General features: G+C 42.2%; 1 protein-coding gene across 1 annotated transcript in view; it reads left to right on the forward strand.

The window, feature by feature from the left end:
• The window catches only part of VEPH1 (ventricular zone expressed PH domain containing 1), a 102,642-nt gene extending 92,804 nt beyond the window's left edge, over positions 1-9,838 (forward strand). The window contains exon 5 of the mRNA XM_066365878.1: positions 9,789-9,838. The gene's annotated coding sequence lies outside the window, so the exon portion shown is untranslated. The remainder of the gene's footprint in view (positions 1-9,788) is intronic.
• The last annotated feature ends 2,949 nt before the right edge of the window (positions 9,839-12,787 follow it).

Here is a 12,787-nt window from a genome sequence, read left to right on the forward strand (position 1 = left end):
ATTTATATGGAACCAAAAGAGAACACGAATAGCCTCAGCAATCTTAAAAAAGAAGAATAAAGGTGGAGGTATCACACTTCCTGATATCAAGCTATACTACAAGGCCATTGTACTTAAAACAGCCTAGTGCTGGCATAGGAACAGGCACATAGATCAATGGAACAGAACGGAGAACCCAGAAATAAACCCACAGCTCTATGGACAACTGATATTTGACAAAGGAGGTAATGGCGTACAATGGAGTAAAGAAAAACTAGGAATAGTAAGCCCAGAAAAGACAGCAGTGGCGAGTGAAGGAAGCACATTCCAGGTAGAGAACACAGCATATACCATGTAAAAGCTCAGTGATCCAAGAAAAAGTGCCTACTGGCAGGGACCGAGGCACTAGCCTCTTCAACAAATGGTGTTGGGAAAATTGGACAGCAACCTGCAAAAAAATGAAACTAGATCACCAACTTACACCATTCACAAAAATAAACTCAAAATGGATAAAAGACTTAAATGTAAGGCGTGAAACCATAAGCATCTTAGAAGAAAACATAGGCAGTCAGCTCTCCGACATCTCTCGCAGTGATATATTTGCTGATTTATCTCCACAGGCAAGGGAAATAAAAGACAGGGTAAACAAATGAAACTATATCAAACTAAAAAGCTTTTGCACAGCCAAAGACAATAAGAACAGAATAAAAAGCAAACTACACAATGGGAGAACATATTTGACAGTACATCTGATAAGGGGTTAATGACCAAAATTTATAAAGAACTTGTAAAACTCAACACCTGAAAGACAAATAATCCAATCCAAAAATGGGCAATAGACACTTCTCCAAAGAGGATATACAGATGGCCAATAGGCATATGAAAAAATACTCAACATCACTAATCACTAGAGAAATGCAAATTAAAACCACAATGAGATGTCACCTCACACCCGTCAGAATGGCGTTCATCAACAAAACAACACAGAATGGCAAGGATGTGGAGAAAGGGAACCCTCCTACACTGCTGGTGGGAATGCAGACTGGTGCAGCCTCTGTGGAAAACAGTATGGAGATTCCTCAAAAAATTTAAAATCGAACTGTCTTTTGATCCAGCCATCCCACTTTTAGGAATATACCCCAATTATACCATAGAACAGTTCCAGAAGGAGAAATGCACCCCCATGTTTATAGCAGTATTGTTCACAATAGCGAAGATCTGGAAACAGCCCAAGTGTCCTTCAGAGGACAAGTGGACTAAAAAGCTTTGGTACAGGCCTGACCTGTGGTGGCACAGTGGATAATGCGTCAACCTGGAATGCTGAGGTTCCCAGTTCAAAACCCTGGGCTTGCCTGGTCAAGGCACATATGGGAGTTTATGCTTCCAGGTCCTCCCCCCCCTTCTCTCTCTCTGTCTCTCCTCTCTCTCTCTCTCTCTCTCTCTCTCTCTCTCTCTCTCTGTCTCTGTCTCTCCCTCTCCTCTCTAAAATGAATAAATAAAAAAAGCTTTGGTACATATATACTATGGAATACTACTCAGTCATAAGAAATTATGACATCAGATCATTTACAATAACATGGATGGACCTTGATAACATTATACGCAGTGAAATAAGTAAATCAGAAAAAACTAAGAACTATATGAACCCATGAATATATGGGACATAAAAATGAGACTCAGAGACATGACAAGAATATGATGGTAACAGGGAGTGGGGTGGAGGGGTGGGGAGGGGGCGAGGAAGGAGAGGGAGGGGTGGGGGTGGGGAGGGGCACAAAGAAAACCAGATAGAAGGTGACGGAGGGCGATTTGACTTTGAGTGAGGGGTATGAAGCATAATCAAAGGTCAAAATAATCTGGAGATGTTTTCTCGGAACATATGTACCCTGATTTATCAATGTCACTGCATTAAAATTAATAAAAATAAGATTAAAAAAAAAAACTAGGCTCCTGATTGAACAACTATACAACCCTCGGCCCCTGCCAGTAGGCACTTTCTTGGATCATTGAGCTTTTACATGGTAAATGCTGTGTACTCTACCTGGAATGTGCTTCCTTCACTCGCCACTGCTGTCTTTTCTGGGCTGACTATTCCTAGTTTTTCAGACAGCTGCTGAGATGGCCCTATTTTACCAGGAATCTTCTCTGACTCCTTCCTTCTTCTAGCTCCCACTATAGCAAATTTCACATTATCTCTCTCTCTCTCTGAACCACCTTGGCTGTGGTGCAAATGCTAGAGACATAAAGACTACCTTGTTCACCACTGTGTCCCCAATGCCTAGCATAGCAGCTGGTATACAGAAGTCATTTTATGAATATTTCCTAATATGGACGAATTAGTGTTAGTGACTACATTTACAAAGGATTTTATTGCTCACAAAGGACAACTTTTAACATCCAATATCTCATTTAAACCTACCAATAACTCTATATTGCACTATTTTTTTCTCCATTTTACACCAAACGGATGCTCTGAGAGGTCAATCTGTATCCCACTCCCCACCCCATACACAGGTAATAAGAAGTAAATAACAATCCAGGACTCTGAATCCCAACTTTCTCATCCCTTGGCCTGGGGAAGTAACCAAGTAGTCCCCACTTGAGAAGGGAACAGTGTTCTCAGCTGGTTACAGAAGGCAGAGGAGGGTGGACATGGGCTACTAATACTGACCTAGCTCATTCTACATATAAGGCACTGTGTAGGTGTTCTTCAGACATTTCACTTCCCACAACTTTTCATCTTGTCAATAGAGAAGTCAAAGTTTGGAGAGGTTAAGAACAGTGGTGGTACCCAGGAGAGACTTGGTGAGATGGCTTTTCATGCCTCCATCCCATCTTTATCCGTCCCTCCAATTATTATATGAGCAAAGTCCACATCTTCCCTGGCCATTAGAGTCACACTGCTATTGGGAAAACAAGTGTGTTAGGCTTGCTCACTTGTTCTTTGACTGATTGGTACATAAGCACAGGGCAGCATCACGTGTGTGTAGTCTACATAAGGCTGCAGATGCTTGCCCTCAGGGTGGCAGACTGTAGATTGTGAATTGCCTGCTGCTATTGGGAAGGGCCACTTTTTGCTATTGTTTGCTGGAGAAGAGTTTCCCCCTCCTTGGCCTGTTTGCTCATCAGCCCTGAGAGAGGGAAGCTGTTTTCCCTGCCTGCTTGCTCTTCTGCCTTTGTGAGACTCCAATAAATGGAATAGCCCACCATTTTCTGGATCCATAGCTCCTTTTTTGTCTGCCCAAATCAATGAGAACCTGCATAGCCACAGCCACTGACATTACAACTGCCTTCTCTAAGAATGCCATTAACAAAAATTTCTGGAACTGACACTGGCTAAATATTGTTCCCAAATCTATACAGGTCAGGCCAACCTACATAATAAACCCAGTATTAATCCAACCAATGCAGTCTTTTGACCTCAATGCACTAACAGTTGAGGCTGCAAGGCTGTGGTTGGTAAAGCAAATGGAAGTTCCAGAGGCACAGCAGAAGACAGCAATCAGAAAGATGAACTAGACAAGAGGAAGAAACTTGAACTGAACAAGGAGGAGAGGGTAAAAACAGATTCCTGTAGGTATTGTGGGTGCTGAGTATGGGTCCCAGAACAAAGAAGAGAGGGTTTAGGAAACATACACAGTGAATGAATGGACACCCCCCACCCTCCTGTGCCAGGGTCCTAACTAGTGGAAAGAGTTGTGATGAGGTGGGGAGTTGTCCAACCCTTTATTTCCCATCAGTGCTCCTCCTCATGTTAAAGCAGCCCCTCCTTGCCACCTTCAGCCCTTGGCTCTCCATTAGCTCACCCTTGATCACTGAAGTGCGCAGGCAGTGAGCTAGAGAAGTGCCTGATTCACCTCATCTCTCTTAAATTGTTCTTAATTTAGACAGTGGGCAAAGGGGATGGGAGGAATATGGCAAAAGGTTTCCTGAGAGAGGAAAATGAACTATGTGTCAATGACAAGAAATGAGGACTGAAACTTTCAATGACTAGTTCATTTAATTTCAGATAAAATGAGAAGCTAATTGAAGAGGTTATTGACCTTGTGAACTTTGGATTAAAGTAGAGCTTTTTTTTTTCTGCATAAATGCTGTGTCACTGCTCTGTAACTTGTAGGTAAATGCTGGGGTTCTACAATGAGGGCAATGTGTAGGGATGTTTCATGCTTTCTTTAATGGCTTCCTCACTACTCACCTTCTGTGACTGGTGATAACCTGGCTTTCCAGGGCTGAAGGGTCAGCAGTTGGCCCTTGCAAAAACCTCTTCTCTATGTATAGCTGGGTAGTACACAAGATTGAAAATGTGGTATAGCTTTGACATCCATACATCTGTGAGCTCCCATGTGGTTGGTGGGCAAGGGGGTTCCCTTGCTTCATCACTGCCCTCTGGGTATTTCTGTCTCAGTAAACCATCTTTCCTAAGTGGAGACAGGAAGTTCCTGGTTAGTGGTTAATTGGTGGGAGCCCCAGAGAATCCTCAGAGTTCATTTATAGGAAGAGGTTGGGTGGTCAATTTTCCAAGTGGCCTTCTGGAGCAAAGTCTGTATCCTTGGCTGCTGCAAATTATGCTGTAGTCTGGCCAATGAAAAGAACAGAACTTAGTTACACATATAAGCATAGCTGCTATTATCCCCAGGACATGGGCTTCTAGCCCTAACTGTACAGAGATGAGTAGCAGCAAGTGGCAAGTTCAGCCTTCTGTCAATTAATGTCCAGACCCAGAGGAACTACTTTTGTGGTCTGGTCCCCAGAGAAGAAAGTAATTTTCTAGGATTTTCCTCTGAGCAGTGTAGAGCATTTCTATTTACATACCTAAGCCTCCAGCAGCAAACGTAGCATTGCCAAGCAGATATTACTCAGAGGTCACTTGTGGTATTTAAAATAAGATGTCAGTTGCAGAACATTAAGTAGTTAGTGCTAACTGGTGGTGATGCAATGGATAGAGCATTGGCTCGGGATGCTGAAGTCCCAGGTTAGAAACCCTGAAGTCACCAGCTTGAGCGTAGGCTCATCTGGCTGGAACACAGGCTCACCAGCTTGAGTGTGGGGTCGCTGGCTTGAGCCCAAAGGTCGCTGGGTTGAGCAAGGGGTCACTGGCTCAGCCTGAGCCCCCCAGTCAAAGCAGGTATGAGAGGCAACTAAGTGACACAACTATGAGTTGATGTTTCTCATCTCTCTCCCTTCCTCTCTTTTTCTCTCCGAAAAAAAAAATGTGTTAAGAGGGAACGCACTCATACACACATATATGCATGCGCGCACACACACACACACACACACATACCATTCCACCTTTTATTCTATACATTTCAGTTATGGTGCTATGTTTCCAGTTGGCCCTACCCACAAGGTGCCCATGGCTTGGGGTGAAGACCTGTGTCTACAACAAGTCATTTCAGTGACAAAATACTAAACTAACAGCAGATTGCTATGGAAGCAAAAAACAAAACAAAACAAAACAAAAAAACAGTAATTAATTCTGCTCAGGAAATACCAGAAAAGCCGGGGATAAGACTCTTCCCCTAACTACTGGCTCTAGAGGGTTCTGGTCTGGGCCTGTGTTCCTGGTTCCCAGCTATTCACCCATCTACTAAACACAGTCTCTAGGTAATTCAGAATCCCATTTCTACATATCTCCATCTTGCTCCAAGGCTTGTACAAGCTTGTTACTGGATCTCTTCTCCCAAGGATAGGCCATGCTAACAATATGATCCCACAGGACTGAGGGGTGGCCTGGATGAGCTGTGAGCTCATTATATGTGGGCTGGAGGAACCACAAACACACACTCCTTGCAGGCCAAAGCCAGGGGTAAGAAGAGAAGGGAGGGGCATTTTTTCGTGTTCCTTCTACAGAGGCCAAAAATTATAAATTCAAATCAACTCCTCTGGGTTGTTATAAAAGTGTCAGGAACAAGGAAAGACCATTTCTTAAATAGCTGCTGAACACTTGGGTAAGTGGTCTGGGGGGATCTCCATTTGTACTCCAGCCCCAGGTCCTGCAGATGTTAGGACAGGCTGGAGGGCGGGTTTCCTGGAAGCTCAGCTATTTGAGATTGACCTTGAAAGCATGAGAGTTCTCTTGGTGTTCAAACCACAGTGGATAGTCAGTAACATGTTGCTGAATCAGAGGGTTCAAGGGGAAGAAGCAGCGGATTTGCCCCTCAACTAAGACCCTGGAACACTGTAGCCTGGGATTCTGGCTATGGCTGTGGGAAATCTTTGAAGTCTTGTCAAGATCAGATGGGCTTTTATGACAATGACTCTGATGGCTGTGACAAGGCTGAGTAGAAGGAAGAGATACTGTGGGCAAGGGAGCCAGTTTGGAAGCTTTTTCATTGGTCTGTGAAATGGTCTTATGGCTGGGACAAAGGCCACGCAAGCTTCCTCTCTGCCAGCCATCTGTACTGTCTGAGTGGCCACCCTGCTTTCTGCCAAGACAAGTCCTTCTCTGAGACATAAAGCAGCTCCCAGTGCGCCAGCTCTCGAGAGACCAGACTAAAGAAATGCCCTGTGTTTGGAAAATAAAAATTCTTCTTTATCCAAGAATAATCTATCTAAAGCCTAAAACACAACTTCCCTATCACAAGTATGATAAACTTCAAAAAATATCTATCTTTTCCATCACCATAATAATAAACTTTGTATTATCAGGAAATTATAACAAATAATCAACTCTAGCCTAATTGGCCAAACCAAAATCACTTTGTTTACATTGTTTGGGGCATCTCTTCTCTTGGCATTTTTATTCATTCAACTCTATCAGGCATATATATTTGCCTTGAACCTTCCTTTTTATTTTCTTTCTCTCATCTTCTTTATTCTTTCTTTTCCTTTTTTATTTTTTTCCATGGGGCAACAGACATAATATACCCTGGAATGCCTTGGTGTGTATGAGTGGAATTGAAATGAAACTGGCATGACTGAAAGCATGTGTCACAGAGACCGTGGTGTTCCAGGAATAGGACATGAAGAGTAAGGACAGGGAAATGGAATGTTATAGAATGGGGTAAGAAGTATGTAAGCACTTTTCATTCCTACAGCTTCAGGTTAAGTGTGCTGCGCTGGCCCCGAGCAGCTGGTAACAGTTCTGCCATATGTGCCAGGGACCTGTCATAACGTGATCTCTCCTGGAGGACTATTGCTCACTCCTAATGCACAGGCACCATTTACTGAACTGTCCATTCATCTGTGCCATTTACCAGAAACTAGCCCCATCTTTCCCTAGATAAATACTGAATATGAATACAAAACTTACATTTATATGTATTATGTTACTTATCTTAAAACTGCTTTTTTTATGTCTATGTTAGTTATGTTATCTATGGCACATGACGACATGTACATTCAGACATTATGAACAATTCAAGTATATGTAGGGGTAGATTATCCGAATGTTACCCGGGAAAATCATTTAGTCTTGTTTTTCTTTAATGTGTTCCTCAAGTATTTATTAACTCACCTTCTGGCCAGGCTCTGTGCTAGGCACTGAGTATGCAAAAGTATACAAAATAGAAACAATACTTGACCTGGTAGATCTTTCAATCCAGCCTGCAAAACAGACACCTAGATCAGCAATAAGTTGGTATGAGAAGGGCCTGCTCAGGGCCAGTTAGGGTGTGGTCAGAGCTTCAGCAGGGCACTAGACTGAGAGCAGGAAAGTTGAGAAATGCTTTTTAAGGAAATAATAGCTAACCTGAGGCCTCCAGAATGACTACCAGTTATCCAGCAAAACTGGGACAATGAGAATTACAAGCCAAAAAAAAAAAAAAATACAAGCAAAGTGAATTGCTTGGCTAAAATCCCAGATGCAAGAAAAAACTTAGCAAGACAAGAAAATTTTTAACAATTCAACATAATTGAAGTGTGTGATATCTGGATGGGGAGAAAGTAGAACAGGTGGGTGAGGAGATAAGCCTGGAAAGATGAAGAGCTGTCAGTTCGGGAAGGTATGCTAAACCTCTATCTTTACAGCAGGGGCAAATTAGTGAGGTATTGTAAGCATTGTGGCCACATGTTGAGGAGGTATTAGATAGGCAAGACTGAAGGCAGGAAGAGCAGTTAAGAAGCTATTGGAATAACCCCAATACAGGGTGACTGGTTAGTGGTCTCAGCTTAAATGTCCTTGATGAGAGAGGACTTCCCTGACTGCTACTCCCAAATTAGAATTCTGAGACAGTCTCACAACACCCTGTATTTTCCCTACATGGAATTTATTAATGAATTTACTATGTGCATTTTTGTGTTTTATTAAATGTGTCCTTTACTAGCTAGTGATCTATTACATGAAGGCAATTGTTAGCAACTGTAACTCCAGCACCTAGAACAGTACCTTGCAAATAAGAAGGACTCAGTAAATATTTGTGAATGAGTGAATGTTTGGATGAATAGAAATGAAGGAAGGGGACAGATCGCAGGATACTTGGGATGTGGAAACAATAGGGCTTGACGGTTGAGGCCGCTGATAAGGAAAAACAGTTAGCTGTCAGGAATGAGTCCCAGTTTTCTGGTTTGAGTTTCCAAGAAGATAATGGCATCATTATGGAGAAAGTGGACACTTGAGTCTAAAGAGGTGAGAAAAGCAAGCTTAGGATGGGGTCCAACACGTGGAGCTGTACATCCAATCTGGTTTTAGCACTGGAAACTACACTTCAAGTCTATTTTACAAAAAAAGTAACTAACCAAAAAGGCAAACCAACAACAAACAAAATAAATATGTATAGTAGAAATATTGATGGCAGTATTTACTTTTATTGTTCAGTTTTCCAAAGGTTGTTTTTTTAATTATTTTATTTTAGCAGATAAAACAGTTTATTAAATTATCAGTATGCAACATGTCTGTGTATTAACATAATGACTATATTACACAAAAGTTTACATTTTCCTTAATATAAATATTGCATCCTTATATTAATAAAAGCATAAAAATACAGAAAGAAATATTAGGATATTGGGAATATAGTAGAACTTAACTTACTTCAATAATTTTTTATTACATTACATTTTGTGATCAAAATGGAAAATTGAAGAAAACACGGAAGCTTTTTTCAGCTTTCTTATTTTTATTATTAAATGTTTCCAACCATATTTCTCCAATTTGAAGGTTTTGATTGAAGTCATCAAGGATCTCTCACATGCCTAGTCCTTTAAATTGCTGCTCTCATAGTGGTTTGAAGGAAATATAACACTTCTCATGAGGAAATAACACATCCAAACTTGATTTATGAATAGCAACATCTAAGCCCTTGTAAACTTCATTCTTTAATAGCAGAGCATAGATTAGAGGAAAAGAAATTGAACTATCTGTAATTCTATTGTAAATTTAAAATTCCAAACTTAGGCTTGATGAGTAATTGAGTAATGGCACAGTGGATAGAGCATTAACCTGAGGTGCCAGGTTTGAAACTCCAAGGTCACTGGCTTCAGCACAGGCTCACCAGCATGAGGACAGCATCGCCAGCTTGTGCACAGGATTATCAACATGATCCCAAGGTCACTAGCTTGAGCAAGGGGTCACTGGCTTTGCTGGAGCCCCACAATCAAAGCACGTATGAGAAGCAATCAAGAAACAACTAAAGTGAAGAAACTACTAGTTGATGTTTCTATCTCTCTTCTCTCCCCCTCTTTCTTCTTGTCTCTCTCTCCTAAAAAAAAAAAGAAATTCAGACTTAGATTTGTTTCAGTTCTAACAAAGATAATAATCTCAAAATGTGTTGAGTTCAGATTTAATACAAAAAGAAAATATTAGATTGATTCTGATTTAATTTTCTTTTTTGTTTCTTTTCCCCCCCTCTTTCTCTCCTTTCTTTTTGTAGGTGGTTCAGAAATGTATTCCTTTTTTAATAGAGCATTTGAAGGACTCGACCCAAAATGATGTCATCCTAAACATTCTTATAGAGATAGCAGGTTACGAACCAGTGGCTTTGAACAGTTTTCTTCCTATGCTGAAAGAGATTGGTGAGAAATTCCCCTACCTCACTGGACAGATGGTGAGAATCTATGGAGCTGTTGGGCATGTGGATGAAGTAAGTTTGGCTTTTTTTCCCCCTCTCCATTTCCCTAAATTCCGTTAAAGCACTATGACCTACACATTTTGGGGGGGCCTTCTGAGAGTTCCCATTTCTCTTACAAACCTTTTGCATGGACAGTGGTCTCTGGACCAAAGACATATTATAGCAGTACTACATCAAGTGCTCAGGAAGTAAGGATTTCATTGCTGGAGTGTCACCTGAGGAAGGGGAAGAAATAAAATAGAAAGAGCATTATGACAGAATCAAGACCATCTTATAATAACAACAACCAATACAGAGTTTCATCGCATTTCTGGTCTTAGTTCTGCTTAACCCAGGAGACCATCAGTAAGTACAGAGTCAGAGACTATCTGTTATTATGAGAGCCCATTCCTATCCTGTCAGTAAGGGCTGGACATGGTATGTTTTGAGCCCTCGGGATGATGTTACTTGGGAGAGTGAAATAAACATTCAGGGATGTTTAAAAGTCCTGGCCTAAATATTTGCATAATGGAATCTTTCAGTAGAAACAGCAGATGCCATCAGAACTTGTGGGGATTAAGCAACTAAGAAAGAATTTCCAGTTCTGAAGGGTGCATGCACACACAGGGACATGCACACACACTGCCTGGCTTTATACTGGGATTTAGGAGTTTCATCCTTTAAAAAGAAAGGCAAGTGGATAAGTGATACAGAGAAGCTTTTACTTTTACCCACTGACATATAATACAGTTCTTATAAGAAACAATAGTACAACTCTTAAAATGGATTTCATAGTTCATCAAGCTCAAACTTTTGATTCTACACAGGAGAAAATTAAAAACTGAGAAAGTTAAGTGACTTATTCAGACCCAGACCAGGTTAGATGGTGACTCAGTTGGAACTAGATCTTTGGTATTCTTGACACTCTTTTCTAATGTTGTGTTCAAATGGATCTTTGTTTCTCTTGAGATCTGTAGAAAGCATGGTGAATGCTAGGCTTCCTCCTGGTGAAGAGCTGTTTTCTCTAGCTTCCCCAGAAAAAGAAGGAGAGCTAAAGTCCCAAGCAGCCTTCATATGTCAACGTGAGGGTGGATCTTATTAAAGGACTACTTTGGTAGGGACATGCTGCTTAGTCTAATCCCTTTGTGTCCATTACTGTTGGGAATGTCTCATGCCTGCCAAGATCTGCCTTCTGGTAACACTTCCTCGTGCTGCTGTCACCTTTGCTGCCAAGAGAGCCTACCGATCTGTCCAAACATTTTTAGGCCAACTTTGGCTGACAGCAGTTTGAATCTGCTGACACTGCAGACTTTTTCATGAACCAAAAAATTCAACCTCTTATGTGGAAGGCCCTGGAATTTTTAAAAAGGTACTCTTCCTGTACTGTAATGGTGTTCTTCAGGATTCACTAAAGTGTAGTAATGCACATTGGAAATGACTAAACTAAATCCACAGAAAATGTATTCTATAAAAACAAACAAAAAACACTAGCCACATAACAATTATGGCATTGTATCTTTTTTTAAACTAAGGAAAACCTAAAAAAGAATGGTCTATTAGGTGACATTTGTGTGACTCCAGGTGGAAACAGAAAGAAGAAGAGATTTAAATAGCATTAAGAATCACTTATTTCAGATGACGTCAGAGTAATGGTGGGGTAGGAAGTGATACTGATAAATCTCCCCCAAAACTCAACAAGATCTTCAACCAGAAACAGAAAAACCTATCCTTGGAGCTTCCAGATGTTTCACAATACACCTGAAGGTATGGTTGAGCAAAAAATTGGCTAAATATATAATCAAACCCTGAAGGAAAGAGAAAGTAAGAAATGCTCTGCCTTCCTCACAAACCTAAACAGGGTGGCTTTCACTGGGAACCGAGAGTATAAAAACTAAGGTGGGCAAAGGGGGTGAATAGATCCAGGCCATGGCAAAAACGGCCGAACCAGGCTGTGGCATGGAGATCCAAGCCGAGGAAAAACTGTTCCTGTGGTAACCCGGGCAATAAAAGCTAACACTCGTGCCAAACCCAGACAAAGAAAGACAACTGGGGCAGCCATTTTCCCCGGCGCGCACAGATAGTGGGCGAGAGATTCCTTCCAAAGCCCCGGGAGTGGGCACCCGTGTTATCCCACAGAGATGCAGAGTCAGAGGCCTTTGTGTGGGCTGAAAGCGGAATCTCTGGACCGCCCCAGCACCCTGGGAAAGCCGCGCACGGGGAGGGAGCAAGAACTAATTCCAACACTGGAACTTTTCCGTGCGGACGGGGCTTTCATTCAGAGGGTGAGACTGCCGGCCTGATATCCTGATCTGCGTGCGCAGATAGTGATCGAGAGAGTCCTCCAACTACCTCAGCAGTGTGCACCCGTGTTATCCCACAGAGGAGCAGAGTCAGGGGCCTTCGTGTGGGCCAAAAGTGGAATCTGGGGCCACCCCAGCACCTTGAAAAAGCCGCGCACGGGGACGGAGCAAGAGCCAATTCCAATGCTAGAACTTTTCCATGCAGGTGGGGGTTTCACTCAGAGTGTGAGACTGCTGGCCTGATATCCTGGTCTGCATGCGCAGATAGTGAGTGAGAGTTTCTCCCAAGCACCCCGGGAGTGGGCGCCCACCTGTGTTACCGGACAGAGTGGCAGAGCCAGAGGTCTTTGAGTGGGCGGAAGCCCCACCTGATTATGCTAGCAGCTCTGACTGACTGAGCCTTACCCAGAGCCCTGTGCTGAGTGGGAATAGAGTGGGGAGTTGCCAGCTCTTTGAGCCTCTTACTATCCAGGCAGAGGCAGCAGCAACCCCATAGCTGGATTATCAGGCTACTAATTGAGG

This window comes from Saccopteryx leptura, chromosome 2, assembly GCF_036850995.1.
Source record: "Saccopteryx leptura isolate mSacLep1 chromosome 2, mSacLep1_pri_phased_curated, whole genome shotgun sequence".
NCBI lineage: Eukaryota > Metazoa > Chordata > Mammalia > Chiroptera > Emballonuridae > Saccopteryx > Saccopteryx leptura.